Source organism: Schistocerca serialis, chromosome 8, assembly GCF_023864345.2.
Source record: "Schistocerca serialis cubense isolate TAMUIC-IGC-003099 chromosome 8, iqSchSeri2.2, whole genome shotgun sequence".
Classification (NCBI taxonomy): domain Eukaryota; kingdom Metazoa; phylum Arthropoda; class Insecta; order Orthoptera; family Acrididae; genus Schistocerca; species Schistocerca serialis.
The window spans coordinates 161,771,966-161,788,061 of record NC_064645.1 but is presented as its reverse complement, the minus strand read 5'-3'; the positions used below and the strand labels follow the sequence as shown (position 1 = coordinate 161,788,061).

The window sequence follows — 16,096 nt, the reverse complement described above, 5'->3', positions numbered from 1 at the left end:
TCTCATAACTGCCATTTGGTTTCTATTCAAATTGTAAATAGCCTTTCGCTCTCTGTACTTTACCCCTTCCACCTCCAGAATCTGAAAGAGAGTATTCCAATCAACATTGTCAAAAGCCTTCTCTAAGTCTACAAATGCTAGAAACGTAAGTTTGCCTTTCCTTAATTTTTCTTCTAAGATAAGTCGTAAGGTCAGTATTGCCTCACGTGTTCCAGTATTTCTACGGAATCCAAACTGATCTTCCCCGAGGTCGGCTTCTACTAGTTTTTCCATTCGTCTGTAAAGAATTCGTGTTAGTATTTTGCAGCTGTGGCTTATTAAACTGATTGTTCGGTAATTTTCACATCTGTCAACACCTGCTTTCTTTGGGATTGGAATTATTATATTCTTCTTGAAGTCTGAGGGTATTTTGCCTGCGTCATACATCTTGCTCACCAGATGGTATAGTTTTGTCAGGACTGGTTCTCCCAAGGCCTTCAGTAGTTCCAATGGAATGTTGCCTACTCCGGGGGCCTTGTTTCGACTCAGGTCTTTCAGTGCTCAGTCAAACTCTTCACGCAGTATCATATCTCCCATTTCATCTTCATCCTCTTCCATTTCCATAATATTGTCCTCAAGTACATCGCCCTTGTATAGACCCTCTATATACTCCTTCCACCTTTCTGCTTTCCCTTCTTTACTTTGAACTGGGTTTCCATCTGAGCTCTTGATATTCATACAAGTGGTTCTCTTATCTCCAAAGGTCTCTTTAATTTTCCTGTAGGCAGTATCTACCTTACCCCTAGTGAGGTAAGCCTCTACATCCTTACATTTGTCCTCTAGCCATCCCTGCTTAGCCATTTTGCACTTCCTGTCGATCTCATTTTTGAGACGTTTGTATTCCTTTTTGCCTGCTTCATTTACTGCTACTAGCCCTCGTCTTTTTACCTACTTGATCCTCTGCTGCCTTCACTACTTCATCCCTCAAAGCTACCCATTCTTCTTCTACTGTATTTGTTTCCCCCATTCCTGTCAATTGTTCCCTTATGCTCTCCCTGAAACTCTGTACAACCTCTGGTTCTTTTAGTTTATCCGGGTCCCATCTCCTTAAATTCCCACCTTTTTGCAGTTTCTTCAGTTTTAATCTACAGGTCATAACCACTAGATTGTGGTCAGTCCACATCTGCCCCTGGAAATGTCTTACAATTTAAAACCTGGTTCCTAAATCTGTCTTACCATTATATAATCTGATACCTTTTAGTATCTCCAGGGTTCTTCTACGTATACAACCTTCTATCATGATTCTTAAACCAAGTGTTAGCTATGATTAAGTTGTGCTCTGTGCAAAATTCTACCAGGCGGCTTCCTCTTTCATTTCTTACCGCCAATCCATATTCACCTACTGCATTTCCTTCACTCCCTTTCCCTACTGTTGAATTCCAGTCACCCATGACTATTAAATTTTCGCCTCCCTTCACTATCTGAATAATTTCTTTTATTTCATCACACATTTCTTCAATTTCTTCGTCATCTGCAGAGCTAGTTGGCATATAAACTTGTACTACTGTAGTAGGTGTGGGCTTTGTGTCTATCTTGGCCACAATAATACGTTCACTATGCTGTTTGTAGTAGCTTACCCGCGTTTCCTATTTTCCTATTCATTATTAAGCCTACTCCTGCATTATCCCTATTTGACTTTGTGTTTATAACCCTGTAGTCACCTGACCAGAAGTCTTGTTCCTCCTGCCACTGAACTTCACTAATTCCCACTCTATCTAACTTCAACCTATCCATTTCCCTTTTCAAATTTTCTAACCTACCTGCCCGATTAAGGGATCTGACATTCCACGCTCCGATCCGTAGAATGCCAGTTTTCTTTCTCCTGATAACGACATCCGCTTGAGTAGTCCCCGCCCGGAGATCCGAATGGGGGACTATTTTACCACCGGAATATTTTACCCAGGAGGACGCCATAATCATTTAATCATACAGTAAAGCTGCATGCCCTCGGGAAAAATTACGGCTGTAGTTTCCCCTTGCTTTCAGCCGTTCGCAGTACCAGCACAGCAAGGCCGTTTTGGATATTGTGACAAGGCCAGATCAGTCAATCATCCAGACTGTTGCCCTTGCAACTACTGAAAAGGCTGCTGCCTCTCTTCAGGAACTGCCGGCCGAAGTGGCCGTGCGGTTAAAGGCGCTGCAGTCTGGAACCGCAAGACCGCTACGGTCGCAGGTTCGAATCCTGCCTCGGGCATGGATGTCTGTGATGTCCTTAGGTTAGTTAGGTTTAACTAGTTCTAAGTTCTAGGGGACTAATGACCTCAGCAGTTGAGTCCCATAGTGCTCAGAGCCATTCTCTTCAGGAACCACACGTTTGTCTGGCCTCTCAACAAATACCCCTCCGTTGTGGTTGTACCTACGGTACGGCTATCTGTATCACTGAGGCACGCAAGCCTCCCCACCAACGGCAAGGTGCATGGTTCATGGGGGGATTTAATCTCCACTAAGCCGAATGCAACGCACACTTCCGAAGGAACTGTCTCAAGGACGACAGAGAACCCGACTGCGACTTGGATCTACCGTTAAAGGAAAGATTAGGCAAAAGGAGGGTAATCTGAGTCGCTAAATGCGAAGTATCTTACGCTGCTGAAAAACTTCCTTAAAGTGTCTCGGTGACGTAAAACATTTCGAAAGCTCCTAGAATAATCAGGCTACTAATGTAATGGGAAATCCCGCTAAGGGTACAAGGAAATCTTCGAAGATTGAGACGTCAGCGAGCGAACGTTTGTGTTTGTTAATCTTGCGCCACAAGACGCGGAACAGTTTTGTGGTTGCTTTAGTTAACCACGTCGGTGCAGTAAGCGCCTTACCGTAGCACACTTGGACACACGGTGCCTTCTATCTTCCCGGAAATTGAAAACTATGCAGCACAAACGGGATTTATAGTATGAGAAATAGAGAAGCCGGTGGCGGACTGTACGAGATTGCCATAAAGTTTTAATTATCACGTCGAAAACATAAATCCACGTAATTTTTTGTTTGGAGGTGCATACCTGTAGTCCTCGTACACAGTGAAATCCTCTCCATAGTATAGCAGCACATCGCGAGAGGAAGCCAAACATAATAGTGCGGTCTATTGATAAAGTACAGATGGGAAGTAGCGGCTCGACGGCTTCCCAAAATACCTGGCTACGGATAAGTACATAAGAACAAAGAGAAAAAGTAATTAAATAACTTTTTTCAGGCTACAATTTAAACTTTGACTACCTCTCGTGGAGTAGAGCCACTCCAGGTGTGAGATTTTTTCCGCAGTTACCGGAGCATATAGCAGTGTCAGCTGGATACAGGCGCTTCGCTGACGCAGGCAGTGTTATCGCTACCCGTGCGGGTCTTCTCCTGTATCCTGTCGCGTCACTAATACGGTATGCCAGCGCCCTTGCCTCACGTCTTTTCCCTGTGGACTGCAAGCGTATTCGCTGTTTTTGTGTTGTCAGCTTCAAGCACAGTGTACAGTAATGCTGATCTTTATTATACACGGCGCGTTATTAGTAGAATGAACTGCAGCATCTACACCCAAATGGTAAAAATGGCGAGGGACCGGGGATGCTTTGCCTTTAGTGCCTGACGACGGAATTTGGAGATAACGTGCTCCCACCATCCAGCAGAGTTACGTAACTTGCACAAGATGACTAAAAAGGAATAAAATCAATCCTATCACACCATGAGATACCAGGCTTTTTCGTCTTATTTGGTATCGACAATTATCCACTTTGAGCGCTAAGTCCGTTATGACAGCTTGCATCCTCCGTTTCAGCTCCTTGCGTAAATGGAGCGGCTTTTGGTACCATGATACTAAGTAGGCCGTAGTAATTTGTTTTTAACAGCCGGCAGCAGTGTGCACACTACATCCTCCGTTTTTCGTTAGCTGGTAACTGAACCATACACTCCTTACACTATGGCTGAAGGAACAAAATGCAGTGCATCAGCCACCTCAGGACCGGTAAAAATTTATAGTCTTTATTTTTTCTCGGCAATGCGTATTACTTAGCTGTCTCTCCGGGAACTAAATTGTGTGTGAAGACTTGAATTTGTAACCCAAAATCTCCTAAAGAAGAAAGGTGAACCTAAGAGTCTGCTTCGCTCAACAAAATACTCCTCTGGCTCTCCAACAAAGACGACCTTTTTATAACCGATTCTTCGTGAAAGTGCATCAGATCTACTGATAGTGTGGAATACTTCATAAGAAGAGACTGCGACTGGCTCCTTCCTCGCCTGTTGGATTCATTTAATCTAACGTCCGATTTCTTCTTCGTGGCCTTTGCGCGGTCTTCACATGGTCAGGGTTTTAATGTGGATTTAGCGATGTTGGTGATCAAAGATGGACGAACACTCCTCCGGTCGCTACCCTTTTAGCCCCCCCCCCCCCCCCACCACCACCACCACCACAACCACCACCACCACCATCCTTGGGACGGAATTTACACACATTAAAAAAGGTTTTGCATCATCTCTTTTCCGGTACTTCCGGAACCTGTCAAGAAAATTGGTATAGAGATAAACATCATTTCCGCCCTTTTTATTGCTCATGAAAACCACACATTGCATGTTGTACCACCATATAGACCTTCAGAGATGGTGATCCAGATTGTCGTACACACCGGTACCTCTGCTACCCAGTAGCACGTCCTCTAGCATTGATGCATGCCTGTATTGGTCGTGGCATACCATCCACAAGTTCATCAAGGCACTGTTAGGCCAGATTGTCCTAATCCTCAACGGCGATTCGGCGTAGATCCCTCAGTGGTTGGTGGGTCACGTCGTCCATAAAACAGCCCTTTTCAATCTATCCCAGGCATGTTCGATAGAGTTTGTCTGGAGAACATGCTGGCCACTCTAGTTGAGCGATGTCGTTACCCCGAAGGAAGTAATTCACAAGATGTGCACGATGGGGGCGCGAATTGTCGTCAATGAAGACGAATGCCACACCAATATGCTGCCGGTATGGTTGCACTATCGGTCGGACGATGACATTCGCGTATCGTACAGACGTTACAGCTCCTTCCATGACCACCGGCGGCGTACGTCGGCCCCACATGGTGCCACACTAAAACATCTGGGAACCTCCACCTTCCCGTCACTCGCTGGACAGTGTCTCTAAGTCGTTCAGCCTGACCGGGTTGCCTCCAAACACTTCTCCGACGATTGTCTGGTTGAAGGCATATGAGACACTCATCAGCGAAGAGAACGTGATACCAATCCTGAGCGGTCCATTCGGAATGTTGTTACGCCCATCTGTACCGCGCTGCATTGCGTCGTGTTTGCAAATATCGACCTCGCCATGGACGTCGGGAGTGAAGTTGCGCGTCATGCAGCCTAATGCGCACAGTTTGAGTCGTAACACGACGTCCTGTGGCTGCACAAAAAGCATTATTCAACATGGTGGCGTTGATGTCGGGGTTCCTCCGAGCCATAATCCGTAGGTAGCGGTCACCCACTGCAGTAGTAGCTCTTGGGCGGCCTTAGCGAGGCAAGTCATCAACAGTTCCTGTCTCTCTGTATTTCCTCCATGTCCGAACAACATCACTTTGGTTCACTCTGACACGCCTGGACACTTCCCTTGTTGAGAGCCCTTCCTGGCACAAGGTAACAATGCGGAAGCGATCGAACCGCGGTATTGACCGTCTGGGCATGGTTGAACTACAGACAACACGTGCCGTGTACCTCCTTCCTTGCGGAGTGACTGGTACTGATCGGCTGTTAGACTCCCTCCGTCTAATAGGCGCTGCTCATGCATGGTTGTTTACATCTTTGGGCGGATTTAGTGACACCTCTGAACAGTTAAAGGGACTGTCCTTCATAAAATATCCACAGTCAACATTTGTCTTCAGGACTTCATGTCGAACCGTGTAACAGAGTAGGGGCATAGGTGCCAGGTATTTATCTTACAGGAAGTGCCTAAAAACTACATCGAAGCTGACCAGCACTCTTGTCCTCGTCGTTAATTCGCTGGGCGGATTCGACCCGGGACGGAAGTACCTCGTTGAATTTCGGAAACGGCTTTTCTGCCGGGTAGTCTACAGTCTGATCCCGTCATATCAAGCTTGAACTACAGCAGAGGAATGTTAAAAAGCAACATTTTCTTAAATTTGTGCTCAGTACTGAATCGCAGAGGAAGGGAGAACACTTATAAATAGAAGGGAAAACTAGCGGTGAATTTGGTAACACTACACAGAACACAAGAGACGTGTTGCCAGAAAGATACGTACTGCAGTGGCGCTGCTCTGTGTTGTTTCACATCAAGAAATGCATAGTTATGAAAAGCGATGGAGGAGGAGGCTAGAATCTACAGTGCGTTCTCGAATGTGACCGAAAACCAGGCATAAAATACCGTGAATATAGCAAATGTCTTTCGTGACAACTGTTTTCCGATTTAGAAAGAAAATAATACTGTAAATATCTTTTATCATAAACCACTAATGTTTTATTTTAATGAAACAGAACGTGTGTGTTAGTAAAAACATGAAAGCTTCGTGTAACTACAAAGAGAGAAAAAATTCCTTCAATGATTATAAAGCAAGTACGGACAATGTGGCCACAAATATGAAGAGTTTGTGCTCCATAATGTGAAACCCCCTGTCGTTCAGCGATTTCAGTGACAGTGTCCGTTAATCGTGTAGTGGCTAGCAATGTCAGATACTGATTGCCGGTGACCCCATTTTATTTATTTTTTTTTTCCCTTGTGGGACGGGGACTCGTATAGTGTAGCGGAGCCCACCATGTATAATGACGCCAAATGTGAAGCTGTTTGGATTAATAAATTGAGACACTGACGCATAGGCAATGAAATGGCGACGTATCATTTACAGCTGCATCATTAACAGACTGACTTCTTAAGAGGTGTTAAAGCCGAGGCAAAATACCCCGGTTTTTTGCTGTGGGGAACAATCATCTTTAGTTACAACTGTGCTATCTGTTTTTTGCGCATGTCGTGTAACACAAAATGAGCCGAGACGCCTTGCTTAGAAACTGGACGAAGGAACTGAACACGGAAAGCGTTATGGCAGAAGGCTCCTGTCATGTCATTAACAGTTTTCGATTAGCTTACTATCAACTAAGACCAGTGAAGTGATAAATCACAAACAGTCAATAGCCAGCGTAATGGTTTCCCATATGTACTTGTCTTTCACTCATTTTCTGTTCTTTTGTCCTCCTCCTCCTCCACCTCCTCCTCCTCCTCCTCCTATGGTGTCAACAGTGACATTACGAAGATTGCTAACGAAAATAATTGCAGGTGAAAGATAGTGAAGCAGTGTCTTGTTAGTGTTTTATATTGTGATCAACAAACTTGAAACAGTTCATAAAATGTTTGGATGACATCGCTAACACCAGCTGTGTCGTCCTCTGGTTCTCCACCAGGTGGTGATATAGGTTCATCTTGATTATGCAAGTGACGTTCCTCGACCCAGTGTGTTCGGTAGAACAATACCCAGTGTGTAACGTGACCAGCGGAGGTTACGAAATTTCAACAAAGATAATACGTAGCGCGTGTCTACGAAAGCAGGAGGCTGTTGAGTAAGCCTTGCGCGGTCTTTATGGAAACGTTGGGAATGGAAACACCGGAGGAAAGCCCGTATGTATGATATGACGAGCGGCGCTGCTTGGACGGATGATCGGCAGAATTGTTAGAGTAATCTCCATGGAAAGCAGGGCGGGTGAAATGCGCCTTTTCTGATGTGACATATTTTGGCATTGTTCACTGTACTGCATTTGCTGCTGTGGGTGGGAGGAAAATTATGGCAAGCCCGATAGCAGTAAGACGGAAATGGCACCTTGCATTCCTGGTATGAAATATTTGTAGGTCTTAGGCAGGCGCATACGCTCTGGTGTTATTTAATTTCACTTCCGTGTTTTCGGAGCAAGAGCTACGTAATCCCAATACGAGCGAGGTGGCGTTGTTCTAAAGAAGAGCCGTTTATAAACAAGTCCTGAAAAAGGAACGTGCTCGTCATTGTTACACGTAGGAGGCCCCTCCCTCCTTCTTTACCCCTTATTTGCGCATTTCAGGTGCTTTGTACACATGCTTAGGCACGTCTCTTTGTGTTCAGTACAGGGTACTATACTGCTCACATTACTCAGGAATGTCTTGGCATTACTGTTTCTAGAGATTTAACTACGCACTTCGCCTATGCCAGACTTTATCTGAATTGATCATAGCAATGTATGAGCAGTTTTATCACAGACGTTCTGTCTCTCCGACGGAATGCAAAAAACGCTGGAGCTCAATCGTAGTCACGCGGATATCGATATGCAGAAAGGAAAGGAACAAATGCAGACTGACATGGGTTCAAATAAGTCATACTTCAAAGGCTAACACTACTAACAGAAAATATTTGGCAGGTGTCCAGATTTGCATTATTAGTCGTCTTATTGTGTCGAAGTTGTACAGCGTAACACAAAACAAGAAACAAATATATCTCTAAAAGTGGGGCACTCCAACTCTACTCTAAAAGTACTCTGGTGTACAACAGAGTAAGTCGACGTTGATTGTCAGCCTGACAATGTGTTAAATACCACGAAATAATTGTGTAACGACTCTGTCACGTCAGTCCTCGCAAAGTGATAATTTCTGCTGGGATCTGGTATCTAGTGTCCTACTGTAATTCAGACCAATTTTTCGTAAAAAGTTAGATATAAACGCCTGTCACTCTCGAGCACCAGCAGTAACAGGACTCCTAAAAGTTTCCTATTTTTTCTGTTCTTAAATACAAATATTCTTTTGTAACTTCTCACCATTTTATGTTAGTCATAAAAAATCGTAAGTATATTATAAAGATAACGATGGAAGCTGACGAAATGAACTAAATTCTTTGCCATGCCCAGGACTTGAAAGGTTTACACCACCACAGCCCTATAGCTACACCAACTCCTCCCCCTCCCCCCCCCCCCTCACTCCATCATCCTGCCGAACATAAACTTCGATTCACATCTTGCTTCTATTCCCCTACTTGTATATTAAAAAGATACATCAAAATGAAAAGATAACGCTTGCATACCTCCGTGTAGTGGGACAGTGTCAATGTAGTACGAATCTTGAGCTCTAAGGCCACGTTGAAGACTGATGCAAGGAATACGAGACGAACAGCGCAATAAGAACACTCAGCAATAAGAAACTAGGTGGCGGGTCGTAAGAAAACAGTAGCAGTGGAGCGAAGTATCCATCTTCGGAATTTCAGCATTTCTCAGTACTGCCATTTAAGTGCTAGTGGCTTTTGTCAAAACTAGTAGATTCCGATTAAGGAATGTGTTAGGAAGGGGTGTAATTCCTGCCAGACCACTGTAATTGAGTTATGTCGTAGTTTACCTAAATAGGTAGAGTCGAACGTTTATTCCACGTGAAGTTCTGGTAGCGTATCCTCTTCAAAAAGTGTGTTCGGTGTGTCACGACCTCAGTGTTCACACCTCACAGAGTCTAAACTTCCATTTATTTGCTGTTTCAAAAGGAGTGTCTAAATTTTCCTCCATTGAAATAAGCAGTAATAAATAAAATAGTAAAAACTCTCCATTATAACTGCCTTACTGATTTACGGGCAGAAAAGATTGTTGAACTATTTCGAAACTTCCTTTCTCATCACTGGCAGTATGTTTCGTGCTCATTGCAGTGGTGTAGTAATCAACTTGAACAGAACTGAAATGAAATGGTGTGGCATTTTTGGCCGGGAGGCCCCGTCCGGGAAAGTTCGGCCGCCGGGTTGCAAGTCTTATTTCAGCTGACGCCACATTGGGCGACTTGCGCATCGGTGATAGGACAGCAGCACCCTGTTCGCGAGCGGAGAAAATGTCCAGGCCGGCCGGGAATCGAACCCGGGTCCGTTGCATCGTAGGCAAACACGTTACCACTCAGCTAAGAGGCGGACACTTGAATATAAGTTATCACATGTACAAGGGGAGAGGGGGTATTCACGTTGCCCTCCGAGGCTTGTGGATTAGGAGCTATACTCCGGACAAGGTTAATGTATCTGTGTTGTAGAGGTGCTGCAAGAGTATGCTGAAGATTAGATTGGTAGATGGCATAACTAAGGAGGCGGCTCTTGAATCAGGTTGTGGAAAAACAAATTTAAAACACTATTACAGTAAAAAGGAGGATCCATTGATGACAGGCCACATATTGAGACTTCAAGGAAGTATCAGTTGGTAATTGAGGGGCAGTAAAATAAAAGTGAAAACTAGAGTTACTGTGCCGTCGATAACCAGGTCATTAGAGACGGAACACAAGCTCTGATTACGGAAGGAAATCGGTCGCGCCACTGCAGCTAAATTACTCGATTGCGTTGGAAGTTTCCATGTGAACGTGGCAATCAATATGGTGATACATTCCATCATAAATCGGCGTGCATCGTAGATAGTGTTTTCTTATTACGATATATCGACTGATAACCTAACGCCATCTCCAAGGTGCGTCGCTGGTAAAACTTAAGACTATACATAGCACTGTAGAGTACATGCATGTGCGCCAGAGATAACTGTTATGCGTCTAAGAGTAAAAGACACTTACTTCGTCTTCTAAGAATAAAGCAAAGCAAGTGCAGAGTTGGCAAATCGACACTGCTAATGAATTACGTAGTTGATTATTGAAATGGGTGGTATTGTGACTTGGCAAGACAACAAAGTCACTATGAGAGGAAGCCGAAAGGCACACGCTTATGCTCACGCAGGCTGGCGCGAGGTCTGGAACAGTTAAGGGAATTAATAGTAGCAAATAAAGTACGTAGTTGATGTAATACTTAACTTGAATCCGTAAGTGGTGTACATCGGTCTGACGGTACAGGCATCACAAGTTAAATATCTATTGATAATGGCGCCTTGCTAGGTCGGAGCAAATGACGTAGCTGAAGGCTATGCTAACTATCGTCTCGGCAAATGAGAGCGTATTTGTCAGTGTAGCATCGCTAGCAAAGTCGGCTGTACAACTGGGCGAGTGCTAGGAAGTCTCTTCAGACCTGCCGTGTGGTGGCGCTCGGTCTGCAATCACTGACAGTGGCGACACGCGGGTCCGACGTATACTAAGGGACCGCGGCCGATTTAAAGGCTACCACCTAGCAAGTGTGGTGTCTGGCGGTGACACCACAGGTGGCATATGTTAGAATCCCAGGCGGTGAGAACTCGCGTAATAATTCCTCTAAGGGCAAAGATGAAACGACAGGTTTTCCATGATTTGTTGAGCTGGTTCAGCAGGTTGCTGTGAATTGTATTTCCAATGCTTCCTCGATCCCAATACGATGAGGCTGTGGCCAATATCTTCAAACCGGCAAGTCATGGAATGGCGAGTGGAAATCAGAATGTTTGGCCACTGCAGAATTGTTGGGTTGTAGAAGGCGGACGTACTGTTAGTGTTTGATGCACCTTTCTTGTACAGTGCGTATTGTTGGTCCTATATGACTTTTACCACACTCCCAAGGAATTTCGTATTTCCTAAAAGCAGGTCACTTTCCTGTCACCTCGTAGAATCGGGTGCACTGCGGTGGTCCGCGTCTTCCCAACAGGATATTTCGACGTCGTAAGGCGGTTTCTTCATCACGAATTTCTCGGGAAACCCTTATGAAGACGGATAGTTACGACGTCGAAATATCGCGTTGCGAAGACGCGGACCACCGCAGTACACCCGATTCTACGAGATAACTAATCACCGGGGAAGTGTACGAAATCTTATCTTTCTTCTTGCTTTTCCTTTGGTTGGTCTGGTGCTTTCGCATGCAGAACTCTCTTAATTTCATGTTTCGTGTATTTATTTGTACTGAACATCTCTTTCAGGTGTTCAAAAAAATGGTTCAAATGGCTCTGCGCACTATGGGACTTAACTTCTGAAGTCATTAGTCCCCTAGAACTTAGAACTACTTAAACCTAACTAACCTAAGGACATCACACACATCCATGCTCGAGGCAGGATTCGAACCTGCGACCTTATCGATCGCGCGGTTCCATACTGTAGCGCCTAGAACCGCTCGGCCACCCCGGCCAGCGCTTTCAGATGTATCAGTGGTTAGGGAAGCTGTGTAAGTACAATTAGCAGATAATCTGCTCAATCGAGATAGGGGTTTCGAGCTCGACCAATTGTGGAAAACTACTCATTTCACGTGTGCGTCCTCTGAGCAATTATCGTTGTGAGCCTTCAGTGCCTGGCATTCAAATACACGCCATCTATTTTAATAATCAAGCACATAATTCGTAAACACTGTGGAAGTGCTGACTGCGCTTAATTTGTTTTACTTAGTCACACAGTTCTATGACAGACGCTCTGGTTTCTGATAGTGTTGACTCCGATGCATGCGCGTTTTACTCGACACTATTGTCATGTGGTTTACAATTTGCCATCGACTCTACATCTACATCATTACTCTGCAATTCACATTTAAGTGCTTGGCAGAGGGTTCATCGAACCACACTCATGTTATCTCTCTACCATTCCACTCCCGAACAGCGCGCGGGAAAAACGAAAACCTAAAACTTTCTGTTAGAGCTCTGATTTCTCTTATTTTATTTTGATGATCATTCTTTCCTATGTAGGTTGGGCTCAACAATATATTTTCGCATTCGGAAGAGAAAGTTGGTGACTGAAATTTCGTAAATAGATCTCGCCGCGACGAAAAACGTCTTTGCTTTAATGACTTCCATCCCAACTCGCGTATCATACCTGCCACACTCTCTCCCCTATTACGTGATAATACAAAACGAGCTACCCTTTTTTTGCACCCCTCGAGGTCCTCCGTCAATCCCATCTGATAAGAATCCCACACCGCGCAGCAATATTCTAACAGAGGACGAACGAGTATAGTGTAAGCTGTCTCTTTAGTGGACTTGTTGCATCTTCTAAGTGTCCTGCCAATGAAACACAACCTTTGGCTCGCCTTCCCCACAATATTATCGATGTGGTCTTTCCAACTGAAGTTGTTCGTAATTTTAACACCCAGGTACTTAGTTGAATTGACAGCCTTGAGAATAGTACTATTTATTGAGTAATCGAATTCCAACGGATTTCTTTTGGAACTCATGTGGATCACCTCACACTTTTCGTTATTTAGCGTCGACTGCCACCTGCCACACCATACAGCAATCTTTTCTAAATCGCTTTGCAACTGATACTGGTCTTCGGATAACCTTACTAGACGGTAAATTACAGCATCTGCGAACAACCTAAGGTAACTGCTCAGATTATCACCCAGCTCATTTATATAGATCAGGAAGAGCAGAGGTCCCAGGACGCTTCCCTGGGGAACACCTGATATCACTCCAATTTTACTCGATGATTTGCCGTCTATTACAACGAACTACGACCTTTCTAACAGGAAATCACGAATCCAGTCGCACAACTGAGACGGTACCCCATAGGCCCGCAGCTTGATTAGAAGTCGCTTGTGAGGAACGGTGTCAAAAGCTTTCCGGAAATCTAGATTTACGGAATCAACTTGAGATCCCCTCAACTCACGTTGAGGCTGGCTGTAAGGTTATCAACCGAAATATCGGGAGAAGAAATATTATCTCGCAAGCAAGTGCGAAAGATGGCGTACTCTATCTGCCGAGATAATTTGAAGAAAAACAGTACTTTGACGGTGAGTTGAAAGCTCTAGAGTGAGAACGGGTGTTATTCGGGGGGCACGGTTGCAGCAGCCTCGTAGCTAGGGCGTCGCCTGTCCCTGGTGAGAGGGAGAAGAGTGTTGGGGGTTGTCTCTGAGAGTACTCACGTGGTGTGGAGGCGCCTCGCGCGGCGTATCCTGCGGGCCGACAGTGGGGGCTGACCGACGCTGGCGCGTGCGGCGACGCGACTGCCGGCCGTCCAGCCGGTCACGCCACGCCGGCCGTGCTACGTCGCGCCACAGCACGCGGTCCAGCGCCGCCCACCAGCTTCCTCTGTCGCCGCGGTGCGCCGCGACCTCATCGGACAGTCCCAGTCCGTCCCGATCCGCATAGTCGTAGTACAGTGTGGGGCAAATGCAGGGTGTCCAGAAAAGGGCTCCCTGATTTCGAAATTAAATATCTCGAAAACAAAGATTGATAGAGGAATGCAATAAACGGTATGTTTATTGTGAAAGCTGTAAGACGTTTGTACAGCACTTTGAAACAATAGTTACAAAAGCTGCTAACAGATGGCGCTGTACGCTGTACAGCTCGTATCAGCATACACAAGCGAAATAATCGCGTGAAAACAATCTTTGCAAACAATTACATAACAATGTTTTCAAAATGTTCACCATTGGTACTACAGAGTTGACGCAAACGAAGAATGAAATTCGCCATCACATTTCGTAGTGTCTCAACCGAAATGGATTCACATGCCACAGAGATCGCCGATTCAAGCTCGTCCAGCGTGGCGGGATGCTTCGGGTAGACCATGTCTTTCACTGTGCCCCACAAAAAAAAGTCACAGGGAATCAAATCCGGCTAATATGGAGGCCAATCCATGCCTGCACCAGTAAATTTGGGATATTCCTAAGCAATGACTGGATTCCCGAAGTATTCCTCAAGAAAGCGAAACACTTGTTCGGTCCGATGTGGTCGGGCTCCATCTTGCATAAACCATTCAGTACCTGGTCGATCGTCTAACGCTTGCTGTGTGGCGACAAATTGTTCCAAAATTGCAACTTAACGTGCACCAGTGACCGTTTCTGGAATGAAAAAATGGCCAATAATGCGTCTGCTGCATACTGCAGCCCACACAGTAACTTTAGGAGAATACAGGGGTTTCGCTTCACACCAATATGGCTTTTCGGAACCCCAAAATCGCCAGTTCTGCTTATTCACTTATCCATTCAGGTGGAAGTGTGCTTCATCTGTAAACCAGATGCAGCCAACACCAAATCCTTCACAATCAATCGTTGTGAGCATCTGATTAGCAAAGGCAACCCTTTGTTGCACAGCTCGTACGGGTAACTGCGGTTTGCTTGCGGCCAACATGCCCCAATAGATCATCAGTTACGCTGCCTGTTCGTTGAAATTTTGCGAAGAGCGTATGAATGGTTTTCGCATCGGGTCCTTTTGGAACATTAAATCGTGCTTGAAAACTTCGCCTTGTTTCCGTAGGACTCTTCTAACCTGTGGTACTCTAGCACCAGAAAAACGCGTTGTTCAATGGAGTACATGGTTTTAAACTCTTCCTTCGGTACGCTAACCTCCTTCCACGTTTCTATAGTGGAACTGATCGCTCTGGGCTTCGGATCACTATTTATATACTAGGCATTACGTATGGCGATTACAGCGCCATCTGTTAGCAGCTTTTGTAACTATTATTTCAAACTGCTGTATAAACTTCTTGCAGCTTCCACAATAAACATACCGTTTACTGCATTCCTCTATCGATCTTTGTTTTCGAGATATTTAATTTTGAAATCAGGGAGTCCCTTTCTGGACACCTTGTAAGTGTCCCAGAGAACAGAGCTCCCGAGTACAAAGAAACACAGCAGAGGGAAGAAAATACGGCACTGGCCTGATTATGGCAGAAGTCGAAAGTGACCACCGTTCATCTCTTGGCACTTTTGGGCCCTGATCAGCAAGTTGCCGAAGGCAGACCTAATGTGGACTCCTGGAATTGCTGCTGTCTCGACTGAAGTGTTCTTGAAGGCCGAGGGTTGTTGCGATACACCTTAGACTTCAGGGCTCCCCACACAAAGTAATCACACACTGATAGACCAGGTGACCTAGGTGGCGGGAACGGACTGACCTCTGCTAGAAACTCTGTCAGGCACCGAGATGGTGTAAATGTGCTCGGAGGTTCGGCCGGCTGTATGGGCAGTTGCTCCGTCATGCTTGGAAGTAACTGTAGCGCTTTCCCTCCTCTGTTAATGGTGCTACAGATGGTTTCAAAATGTCTGGGCCACTTGTATTTGCCCCACTTGTAACAGCAGGTACAGTCACAGCTAGGCCACCCCTAAGTCACTTCAGGCAAAAGTCAGTTAGTTGGTTCGCATTGAAAAAGGCACGCCAGACTTCTTTCCTCGTCATTACTCAGTGCGAGCTTAGAATACCAGGAACTGGCAACACCGCGACCAGAGTGAAGAAAATCGAGCAACCCTCAGCGATGTTTTCGGAATTCAAAACAAACGGGCATGGTAAAGGATAGTGCCTAAGG

At 45.3% G+C, this 16,096-nt stretch overlaps 2 protein-coding genes across 4 annotated transcripts in view; one reads left to right on the top strand and one right to left on the bottom strand.

Moving 5' to 3' along the window:
* Positions 1 to 16,096, top strand: part of LOC126416230 (reticulon-1-like) — a 427,388-nt gene that overhangs the window by 62,322 nt on the left and 348,970 nt on the right. The window lies entirely within an intron of this gene.
* The window catches only part of LOC126416231 (serine palmitoyltransferase 2), a 475,563-nt gene that overhangs the window by 156,910 nt on the left and 302,557 nt on the right, over positions 1 to 16,096 (bottom strand). Inside the window, exon 1 of one of the 2 annotated variants that reach the window (XM_050083837.1) lies at positions 13,716 to 13,787. The exons of the other annotated variant lie outside the window; for it this stretch is intronic. The gene's annotated coding sequence lies outside the window, so the exon portion shown is untranslated. Of the gene's footprint in view, positions 1 to 13,715; positions 13,788 to 16,096 lie in introns of those variants that run through there. 2 annotated transcript variants of the gene reach the window in all.